At 41.0% G+C, this 12,078-nt stretch overlaps 1 protein-coding gene across 2 annotated transcripts in view; it reads right to left on the bottom strand.

Annotated features, from left to right (window-relative positions):
- Positions 1 to 12,078, bottom strand: part of LOC126251900 (oocyte zinc finger protein XlCOF6-like) — a 122,210-nt gene that overhangs the window by 87,429 nt on the left and 22,703 nt on the right. The window lies entirely within an intron of this gene.

The following is a 12,078-nucleotide window of genomic DNA, read 5'->3' as shown; positions in this document are numbered from 1 at the left end:
GAGGGGGGGGGGAGAGGGGGGGAGAGGGGGAGAGGGGGGGAGAGAGGGGGAGAGAGAGAGAGAGAGAGAGAGAGAGAGAGAGAGAGAGAGAGAGAGAGAGAGAGAGCGGGGGGGGGGGGAGTGTCTTCTTTCCTCCCTTTATGCAAAACAGTTTAGGTTAAAAGCACTGATATCAAGACTCAAAATGGGCTGCCTTCCAGAAAAAGCACTCAGTGGTTCTTGAAATTAGTCTATGCATGGGAGCTTAAACAGCATAAGTAAGTGGGTAAAACTAAAATGAATAATGACAGTCATTATATCCCTGCCTTTTACCTGCTGCTACTACAGCTACTGGTACAACATCCATGACGTGGGGTTCCACAATCAATGTTTTGTATCCTGCAGTGGTAGACACACATGCAATAATTGCTGATTCCCAGGCTCTACATAAATAATACTTTGCTGATACAACAGGCGTAAGAGCAAGGTTCAACATAATGCACACTCATGCTCATAAATTAAGGATAATTGCAGAATGTGGTGCCACACAACGTGGCACTGCACAAAACTGGCACTAATAGCGTAGGCACATAGGGAACACACTTGACACAGATCTGCAAGTCCACGGTATTGGTGATAAGTTGAGAAAACCGTCCCAAAACACATGCGCTATAAAACGCCACTGTTTCCTGCGCATGTACCCCAACATCAATGATATTATCACCATGAACATGTACACAGGCCGCACAATGGGTTGGCATACTCTGGATCAAGTGGTCGAGCAGCTGCTGGGATATAGTCTCCCATTCTTGCACCAGTGCCTGTCAGAGCTCCTGAAGTGTCGTAGGGGTTTGAAGACGTACAGCGATACATCGACCAAGAGCATTCCAGATGTGCTCGATGGAGTTTAGGTCTGGAGAACAGACAGGCCACTTCATTCGCCTGATATCTTCTGTTTCAAGGTACTCCTCCATGACGGCAGCTCGATGGGGTCGTGCGTTACCATCCATCAGGAGGAAGGTGGGACCCACTGCAACCCTGAAAAGGTGGACACACTGGTGCAAAATGACATCCTGATACACCTGATCTGTTACAGTTTCTCTGTCAAACACATGCAGGGGTGTATGTGCACCAATCATAATCCCACCCCGCACCATCAAACCATGACCTCCATACAGGTCCCTTTCAAGGACATTAAGGGGTTGGTACCTGGTTCCTGGTTCACGCCAGATGAAAACCCAGCGAGAATCACTGTTCAGACTATACCTGGACTCATCCATGAACATACCCTGGGACCACTGTTCCAATGACCATGTACTATGTTCTTGACACCAAGCTTTACGGGCTCTCCTGTGACCAGGGGTCAGTGGAATGCACCTTGCAGGTCTCTGGGCAAATAAACATTTCTGTTCAGTCGTCTGTACATTGTGTGTCTGGAGACAACTGTTCCAGTGGCTGCGGTAAGGTCCCGAGTAAGGCTACCTGCAGTACTCCGTGGCCGTCTGCGGGCTTCTGATGGTGAGATATCGGTCTTCTTGTGGTGTTGTACACTGTGGACATCCCGTACTGTAGCGCCTGGACATGTTTTCTGTCTGCTGGAATCATTGCCATAATCTTGAGATCACATTTTGTAGCACAAGGAGGGTCCGTGCTATGACCTGCTGTGTTTGACCAGCCTCCAGTCGCCCTGGTATTCTACCCCTCATAACATCATCAATATATGTTCTTTGAGCCATTTTAAACACACCGTCACCATTAGCACGTCTGAAAATGTCTGCACACTTACTCGCTGCACCGTACTCTGACATGCACCAACACACCTCTGCGTATGTGGACTGCTGCCAGTGCCACCGTGCGACGACCGCAGGTCAAATGCACTGCATGGTCATACCCCAAGGTGATTTAAACCCGCAAACCGCCCACCAGAAAGTTGTTTCACCATGTATCAGCATTATCCTTAATTTATGAGCATGAGTGTAGACTCTGATGCTGCAGCACCACAGGCACCTCGATGGCAACATCACAGTCAAAAACATAAGTATGCGTGCTGATAAGCCAAACTCCAGCAGGCACCACTAGAGGCAGTAGCCTCATCAGCAGCAGCATGTGCATCAAGGATGACACAACTGCAATTGTGGGCACTATGCTGCATCCGCAAGTCACATGCTCACTGACCACTGCGCGAGTATCCTTCCACTAGATGAATATTTACAATGTCTGGCTGCACCCAGTGGCCCATCTCTCTGAGATCACTGGCTCTATTTACCTGAGCATAGCCTCTGCACCTACAACACACCATGATACCGCTCCAGCTGCCACCATGGAAGATACTGAACAAGAGCAACAGCAGGTTGCCAGCCACCACCCTCAGAGCCATCAACTTCTTCGACATTGGCCTTCTCAGGACTCATGACTGGTATTCTTCTGTGGAATGTAGTGTGTGAACCACTATTCTTCTGTGGAACTTAGATTTTGAACCAGTGCCTGGAAGTAACATCTCAAAAGATTCTGATTCTGTCACATTTATATCAGATCATGTGGATCCTTTAGTTGTGTCTATTAGAATCTCTTACGGTGTTGTGTCAACAAAGTATTATTCATGCACAACTTGGGAACCCGCAATTAATGCACGTGTGTCTACCACTGCAAGACACAAAAACAGTGATTCTGGAACCCCATGTTCTATAAACTTTGCTGCAACCACTGTATAGCATTCTACATGGGCATGATGACTAACAAACTACTGTATCTGTCTGAATGTATGGTTACTGCCAAACCGCGGCCATTAGTCAGATGGACCACCGAACTGCTGAACATGTCATCAAACACAATGTGATTTAATTTAACAACTGCTTAAAAATATGTGCCATCTGTATTCTTCCCATCAACACCAGCTTTTCTGAATGGTGCAAGTGGGAACACTCTATACAATACACCCTTCCTTTCCATAACATCCCTGGCCTCAATCTTCACTAGTCCCTGTCCTGCACCTGCTGCTATCCCATCACCAGTATTACACATGCCTTCTATCCCACCAATGCAACTACACAGTCTTTCCCTCTTCTCTACTCCCCACCCCCACCCCACCAACCGCCTATCGAAGCTGCACCTAGCAGCTCTATCCTGTCCTTACCGTGTCCCTGCACACCACCAAGTGGCACTAACATCTTTTTCCACCCTACCCTGCTATCTCCCATCCCCCAAGCCTCTTCCTTTACCCCACACCAGCTAGACTGCTGCTCATGTCACATGCAGTCGCAGTTGGGCCTTAGTGGTTATGGTCAAATGTCGTGTGTGTGTGTGTGTGTGTGTGTGTGTGTGTGTGTGTGTGTTGGGGGGGGGGGGGGGTCAACTTCTAAAGGAGGACAGCAATATTAATACCATTCTTTTTCATTGTGCCTGTCTCCAACTCAATGCCTTCTCTATGTGGAGTAGCAATCTATCTGTTACATATTTTGCAGTATGTCTTGTAATGAGTTATAGCATCAATATAAGAGCTGGTTCTGACTAGCACATGCAGTTTTTTTTGGTCTTACAAGACACCTTTATTCCACGAATAATCACTGGCTTCTCTGTAGACTTTGGTCTTGCATTTTTCATTCATGCCAAGAGCACTGTATATCTCACTCTAGTTCATATCTATGAGGAAGTTCCCAAAATAATCCAGTTTTGGTTTACTGACTACCCTCTTGAACTCAGATTTAGTAGATTTTATATCCTGTTCATTGTTAACAAAATAAACTACATGTCATGGTCTTAGAGGTTGTTGACTATTTGCTTTCTAATATAATTTTGTTCATTAGAGCTTCCTGTAGAGATACTATCAATGGTATTTTGTAAGCAATTACCTACGCTAGTTAGAAAGTTCACGGCAGGAATTAAGCTGAATAACGCAGATTGTAATAAAGTCTTACTGAAGTGTTTTAAAGAGAATCTACATTAAAATAACTATAAGTCACTATTTCTTTGTATTTCACTGTTAAATAGGCCAACAGAGCTTCACAGCAATTGATGAATGGGTTAAAATAACCTGAAGGTACTCAGTGCATACTTATAAAGAATTTACTATGAAATTCTACTTGTGTCACACGTGCTTTCTGTAAGTAAAATTTATAAATATGTCTGTTTTTAAATTTATGATATTTCCTAATAAGTGTGGCATCACCTCCTCTCTCCATTTCTGCTCTAAACACTAATGTAAATTCTGTAACACTTAAACACATCTATACAGAGTAATTTACTTAAAACACCTGTACCAATGGTCTCATGATGTTCAGAGAGGTAGATTATGAAAACTGGTTTTCGTGATCCTAATTCATTAATGAAGTTAAGTAGTTCATTAATTGTACTTCTCAGTCTTCAAATATTTTAAAGTGATAATAAAGATAGTAGGCATTTCACATTGTCTGAGACAAAACTGAATGGAAATAAAATTTTTAACCAACATTTCTTTATGCTGATGCAATATGCCATAATTAAGTCATTTAATTTCTTTATCAAACTGAAGATCTGTTCCAATCCTAGTCCCCCTTAAAATTTTATTTCTTTCCCTTCCTATTCCAAAAAGGTGCAGCTCTGACAACTGTAACCACAACATGAGATGAGTTAATAATTTCAGGCACTAAGCATGTACCTGTTTTTTTTTTTTTTTTTTACTTGGGCTGCTAGTATCTTACAGTAGTGTTTATAATTCCTTTACTGTGCAGGTTTAGAATGCATTGATGCTATTTGTGTTGTCTCTTTGTCTCAAAAGATACACTTATGCCTTTAAGTTTTTAACACACTTTGTAGGTTGGATTCTGTAATATTTTTGGAAACATGCTTTCCAAAATTGTTATTTCAGTTATGGACAAACTGTATTTTGAGTTAGCATCTTCTCCAAGACACACTGGCCTCCATTATTAGTTTCTTGAAAGAATGACATGAATACCTGAATAGCTTCATTATTCATTATTGTTGTAGTTTTTCACTGTGGCCCATCTTGGCCAGACTAGGCATTACGAGGGCTGATCAACAAAAACTGAGACTGATTTTTTTTCCGTGATTGGTTATTACTCCATTTCAATGTTTACATCATATTCTTCAACATACTCCCCTCCTACTTGAATGTAATTTTTATGGTGTTGTCGTAACCCGATGGGGTTGCACCATACTTATGTGAAAGGCAAATAGGAAGTGATGGGAGATTTTTCAGGTCTACGGACTCTCTGACAAATGAGTGGCTTCGTGCAAAGGAATAAGTTGGTGACAGAGTCTAGCTAAGATTAATTGGAGACAGTACAGAAAGACTTGTGTAGCAGGTTAGGAAGGTAGAAATGAAGAAACGAGCTTCTGAGTTGGTACCTTGGTCTGATTTTATTACTTCTTCCTGAGTTTACATGAACATGCTGAAGAACATGGACACTGGGTCATAATTTCTAAGAGTGAAGAACATAGATTAGACTTACTGGATACTCAAATTACTAGAACAAATAGCCTGCCTGGCCTATCACTTTGACTTGAACCATAGAAAGTGGCCAGTTTCCTATTGATCAAATCGAACCCTCACCCCGGTTCCATTACATGTCACACTGTAAGTGACAGTCAGTCATAGATACAAGTAAGCCATGACAGACCAACTACCCACAGTCCAGAGGTACATACAGACAAGAATGCAAGTGCTTCTTAGTGTATAAGCTTAACTGAAGAGATTCTTTCACTCACATAACTTTCTGCTGCCAGCCGACAGACACCTGAGGCTCATCTGCTGGTAGGAACTATCAAACTGTTGAATTCTGCCCTGCTCTTCAACTGGTGGCCTCTTTATACTGTACTGAGGATGTTAGCTTACAGATTCATGTGACTGTGTCACATTTTTTTACCTATAATTTGCAATCAGCCAACTTGATATCAGCAGTTTCCTAATGCACCCAACCTCATATTGGTCTGGTGAAAGCGTCAAGCACCGGACGTCTTCACCTAGGTTTGCAGGCTCTACTTGTTAAAATTCTTACGAAGATGACTTTCTCTCTGTTGACAATCTCTTCACGATTCAGTCATTACAGCATGTCTGCCAGTCCTCAGACACAAAGTGCACGCCATTCTTTGTCAGGTCCTTGAGAATTACCTCACTTTTCTTGAGCACTGCTTCAGAAATCTCAAACCTAATACCCCAAAGCTTTGCCTTTAGTGATCAAATAAATATCACAGAATGCAAAGATCGCTGCCATAAGGTACAAAGGTGATACTGAAATGAGCCAGAAACTGCGTAACTTGATACGTGATAGGGTGTTGCTCACTGTCATGGTGCAGTCACTACTCCGTCCAAGAATATTCTGGTTGTTTCCTTGCAATTTGCTTCCTCAGTTTAGCCAATACTGATATGTAGTATGTTGCTGTAACAGTAGTGTGATGAGTGGAAACTGCATGCTGGTAAATCATTTCATGACATTAAAAAAATGTTATCACTACCACTTTCCCTGCAGATTGAATAACTAGGCTTTTTTGGTGTTTCCACACTGTGCTGGCTCATTTTCCTTCAGGATCATAATGATGCAGCCATGACTCATCACCGTGATAATCAATGCCAGAAACACATCCTCTCCATCATCAAGGAGCTGAGCACCTTATGCCTTGTCTCCATATGCACAGCGTTTTGTTCAGGGGTCAACAGATGTGGCACCCAATGGGCAAAATCACGGGTACATGGAGATGATAATTCATAATCGCAAAAGCACTGCTATATGAAATTCTCAGCACTTCACTGAGGTTAGATAAAATTATCTGCTGATCCCAACATACAATGACAGCAGTTGTGCTGATGCTGACTTCAGTCATAGCAGAAGTCAAAACACTAGGCCCATCTTGCTTAACACAGACAAGTCAGCCTTCTTTGAAGCCCTTGAACCACCGGAACACTGTTGCATGAGGTAGTGCATCTTCACCATATGCATACTGCAGCTTTTCCTATGTTACAATGGCTGTATGATTTAAATGAACACAGAATCTTATTGTGCCGTACTGCTCCTCTCGCATCACCTCCTTTGTTCATTATGTGAAATGCAAGAGTGTCTACAAAATAGACCATTACTACCAACCTACTGATACGGGAGTTCTGCCGCCTACAACATTACACATAAAAACCCACTCTTTTCAAACTGAGCCAGTCTGGGATCAATTGTCAAAGATCTCAGGCTGAACTCAAGGCCGCGCTACCCTTATTGCCTTGCTAGGAGGCAACAGAGTTATGACACTCCGAAATAAAGGAACACACATTGTCAGGCTAAGGGGTCTGTGGGTCCTGTCTGCCAGGAGTGTTCTATATGATGCTGGACGAGTAGTGTCTGCATCACCAAGTCTGTTGTTTTGAGTTGAGGGAAGAGCCTGTGGGAGTTGTATGGTGGCACTCTGGCAGTTGGATGTGTGGTATTGTTCCTTGGCCATGGTAGTGCACCTTGCAGTAGAGTATAGCATACAGATGGTAGCCATAGCAGATAGCTGCCAGATACGGCAATCAGAAACACCACATGGAGTTGTCAACTGTTCCGTATGTTAGTCACCTAGTGTGGATGTTTCTCAAGATATGTTTGCTGATGGAGAATAAAGCAACACTGCAGTCCCTGGTGAGCACTATGTTTGCAAGCAAATAGTTTTTCATTGGCATTAGGACAAGAGAGGGTCATTTGTGCTCTGAACGTTCGGGTGTGTGTCTGGACTTTGAAGTTCCTGAATTTGACTGGCCCTAAGGCTTTCGTTGGTTTAAGAATTTATTGTTTTAAGAATAGAGGTTAAACTGTTTAAAATTCATTATGTGTTTGTTGACACAATTCCTTTTAAATGTTCTCATTGTGTTGGCCCACTTATTTTAGTGCCATTAAACTTTCTGTAGTTAATTTTGAACTTAAATAGTTATGATGCTTGAGGCAAATTATGAAAGACTGCAGCTAGCTTGTAATGCCTTGTGGTTTTCTAAAAACTGATTAGCCTGATTCGAAATTTAGTTTATATATGTTACAAGCATTAACATTCTACCTCAAGGTAAAATGTATTTTCTTTTAAAAATTTGGTTTCACTTTACTGGGCATAAACTTTTTAATGAATATTAAGTTTTGTTACTGGTTTTTAAACTTTTCTAATATAATTTGATTTTCACTGTGAGACTGACTAAATGAGTGTCAAGCAGGTTTCCTTTTAATTATGTTGAATGATTATTGCCACTCTATGTTTCGCAATTTTATAGTATATGTGTATTTTACATTTTGCCTGTACCTGACAAGTGTTAATGTGTTTTTTGAAAGCAGTGGTCAGCATGACCGTAGGGGCTGTTTGTTTGGAGACTAGGCCGTTTGTCCCATGCTAAAGTCACTGTTATTTGAAAATTTTTGTAAACTATTCAGACAGTTATTTATTGGTAATTTATTGCTGAATAAATGTATATAATTTGGGTGTGTTTCTCTGGGTTTGTGTCCACGTTCTTGCATGATATAACTGAGCATGCTTGCTTTTCTTTGTCCAATAGTACAGGAAACTATCATGGAAGCTATTGGAAGGAAATCAGTCTCAGTCCTTGTAGATCAGCCCTTGTCTTACTTTTTCCAACCGTGGTATAGTTGACTTGACTCTAACAAAAATGTTGTTAGTTAGGATGATGGTTGAAGTTGTGCCTCTGGTGAGGATACAATGGGAACATGATTTAAGTATGCTTCAGATGTTTACATTATTTCATGGAGATAATTTACAAAGAATTCTACATTAAAATCTCCTGTTGCTATCAAGTCACTATTTTTTAAGCATCTGAAGTGTATTGACTCGTTTGCTATTTTTTGGACATATTACATTATATATATGATCTAATATTAACGTGAATGTCGAAAAAATGTCTCTAAGACTGTAAAGTTATTAGGGGCAATTAAAGTTATTATTATTATTATTATTATTATTATTATTATTTCACCAAAGCAACATGATCTTGTTTCACTGATAATGACACCACAATACTTGTAGCAGTCAGAATGAACAGCCACACACAAAACTACATGTACTAGCAACATATACTAGCCTGCAGTTGAAAATTCTGTGCAATGCAACAGGAGTGATCTGAATATCATTTTCACCACTTAGAGCCATTTGTCTGACATGTTAACACAAATGTTGCAAATGCATACACCGAAAGCATGGCTACCAACTATCACAGATTTTAATTGTTACAGATTTAAGGAGTTATGGGAAATTACTAAAAAATTGGGGAAATACACATTTTACAATTTGATGTTATAAAAAAGTTGGAAAATGTACTGTTCACTTTTCGCTAATCATATGCCATTAAAATGTTTTATAAAATGTAATGATTTCCTTACTGAGTATATAGTACAACTGTCTACAAACGGTTTTGTCACCATGGTGTACTAAGAGAGATTATGCTGAGTGACAAAAAAAATTTTTCATTCTCTGCGTGTCAGCTTAAAGGGCAGGAATAAACCTGGAATTGAAATTTCAAAAAAATAAATCTCACAAAGGCGATGATGTTAGTGCCACTGGAGTACACACTAGATGCTTCATTCATCATACCAAGTTCCAAAAATCTGTTGTTATAAAATGAGAATCCAGATTCTGTATTATACAAGATAGGCAAATCCAGGAAGAAGAGGAGGCAGTGGATGAGGCAGGATTGTGAAAATATCTGTATAAAACACTAAAGACAGGCCTCTCATTTATGAATGTAACTTGATATTGTTTCATGTGTCTATTGATTTTGCAGTATTTGAAAATCACAGAATGTTTCTCAAACACCCTTGATGTTTACTAAACTAAAAAGTATTTTCCACTTAACTTCATTTTTTTCATTACAGTTGTTTTTATTTCTAGAAAATCTTTAAGTAATGTAAGAAAATTTCTGAAATCTACAGCCTCTTTTCAAGGGTGGCAGCTATTTAAGAGTAACAATATCCTGGAGTTTTCATTGTCTGAGGAACACATTTTGGGTATTCTCATTCACTCTGGTTTGATTCATATTTGTTTATTATCCCTTTTCCTACTCTATACTCTAATACAGCATCTTCCCTTCCATCTGTGTGCTTTTATCAGTTTATGCTTATCTTCTCAATATCCTCCTCCCTTCTCTTTCCCTCCCTTTACATTTTCCTCCATTTTAGTATCATTAGTCTCTTGTGACTTTTTTTATGTTACAGAATTTCATTTTTAACAATTGAGTGCTTGCTGTTTTCTTCTTTAGACAGAGACACGTGGGTTGTGAAAATTGTTTCTCGAAACCAGCACAGCAAAACTAATTTCATAAATGACTGTCTACACAGTATTCTACTTTTGTCGCTTTTGTGCATTACCCATGTCTCACTTCCGTATGCCAATATGGGGACAAAGTAGGTTCGGTATATAATTCCCTTGGATTTCTGTGGCACCTCCTTGCTCCAAATAAGCCCCCTAATGCATTTGTAGAACTGCCCTGCTTTTCTGCACCTTTCATTTATTTCCATTGCGTTTCCCCCCTTACTTTCAATCACGCTTCCCAGGTACTTGAAGTTCTCTACCACTTGTAGTTTTTCTCCTCCACAAGTTATATCCACATTTGGCCTATTCTTCTTCCTTGTTGTGACAATTATTTCACTTTTCTTTGCAGAGAAATGCATTCCATATTGTGCTGTCGTTGCCTCCCATGCATCTAACTGCTCTTGCACCTCCTTCTCGCAATTTCCCCATAACATCAGGTCATCGGCAAAAAGCACTGCTTTCATTTTATGATCTCCAATTGCCTCTGATACTTGCTGTAGGATTTCATCCATAACAATAATAAACAATAAAGGTGAAAGTGCACTTCCCTGTCGCAGCCCATTTTCCAGCTTGAACCATGCAGTACGTTCCCTCCCCACTTTCACACAACTCTCACTTCCCTCATACATTTTTCTGACTTTCCGTGTTATCTCTTCATCTATCCCTTTTGCGTTCAGCACATCCCAGAGCTTGTCCCTACAGATACTGTCATACGCCTTCTCAATATCTAAAAAGGCCATGATTAAGTCCTTCCCATACTCATAGTGCCTTTCCTGCAGTTGCCTTACCGCAAATATGAGGTCCGTTGTTGATCTTCCCAGTCTGAAACCGTACTGCTCCTCTTGCAGTCTACTTTCAATACTGCTTCTTATTCTCTTCTCCAGGATCTTTTCATAGATTTTTCCACAGTGGCATAGCAGGGTGATTCCTCTGTAGTTCTCACATCTCCTTTTATCCCCTTTCTTGAAGATCGGGACTATAATTCCTTTCTTCCAATCCTCAGGAATTCTGTTCTCCTTCCACACCACCCTCAGCACTCTGTATAGCCACTGGGTTCCTACTTCTCCTGCTGCTCGTATCATATCCACTGTTACTTCGTCCCAACCTGGTGCCTTGCCCCCTTTCATCCTCTTTATGGCTTCTTCCACTTCATTCCAAGTTAGATCATCAATTACCCCACTATTATAATCGTCTGCTGCCTTAGGCTCTCCATCGCTGTTAGTTACCCGCTTGGCGGCATTCAACAGATCTTCAAAGTACTCCTTCCAAATCTTTTTGAGCTCATGCATTTCCTCCACAACTCTTCCATTATTATCCATGATCCTCAGGCACTCGCTTCTGTCGTTCCTCTTATTTCTTACTATGGTGTAAAGTACTTTTTTGTTCCCTTCACTGTCCTCTTCTAACATTCTTGTCCATTTTTCCATCCACTTCTTCTTCTCCGCCCTTACTATGGTCTGTGCCGCTTTCTTGCTTTCCTTATATTTTACCCTAGCTTCCTCTGTTCGGGTCTGGAACCATTCTCTGAAGGCTTTGTTCTTTTGAAGTACTGCCTCTTTACATATGTTGTTCCACCATGGGGTTTCCCTACTTCTCCTCTTTGTGCTAGTTCTTCCGCACACAGTCTCAGCTGCCTCAACTAGAGCCCTCTTAAAATCTCCCCATTCTTCTTCCACTGTTCTCTGATCTTCCTTTGGCAGCTTCTTCCTGATCAGTGTCTGGTACTGGGTCCTCCGTTCATCCTCTTTCAGCATCCATGTCTTCAACATTTTCTCCTGTATATCTGTTGCCCTCCTATCTTTTTTCTCTCTCAGGGTGGCTACCAACAGCCGATGG

This window comes from Schistocerca nitens, chromosome 4 (assembly GCF_023898315.1).
Source record: "Schistocerca nitens isolate TAMUIC-IGC-003100 chromosome 4, iqSchNite1.1, whole genome shotgun sequence".
NCBI classification, from domain to species: Eukaryota; Metazoa; Arthropoda; class Insecta; order Orthoptera; family Acrididae; genus Schistocerca; species Schistocerca nitens.
The sequence above is the reverse complement of the archived record's forward strand: the minus strand, read 5'-3'. Positions and strand labels throughout refer to the sequence as shown.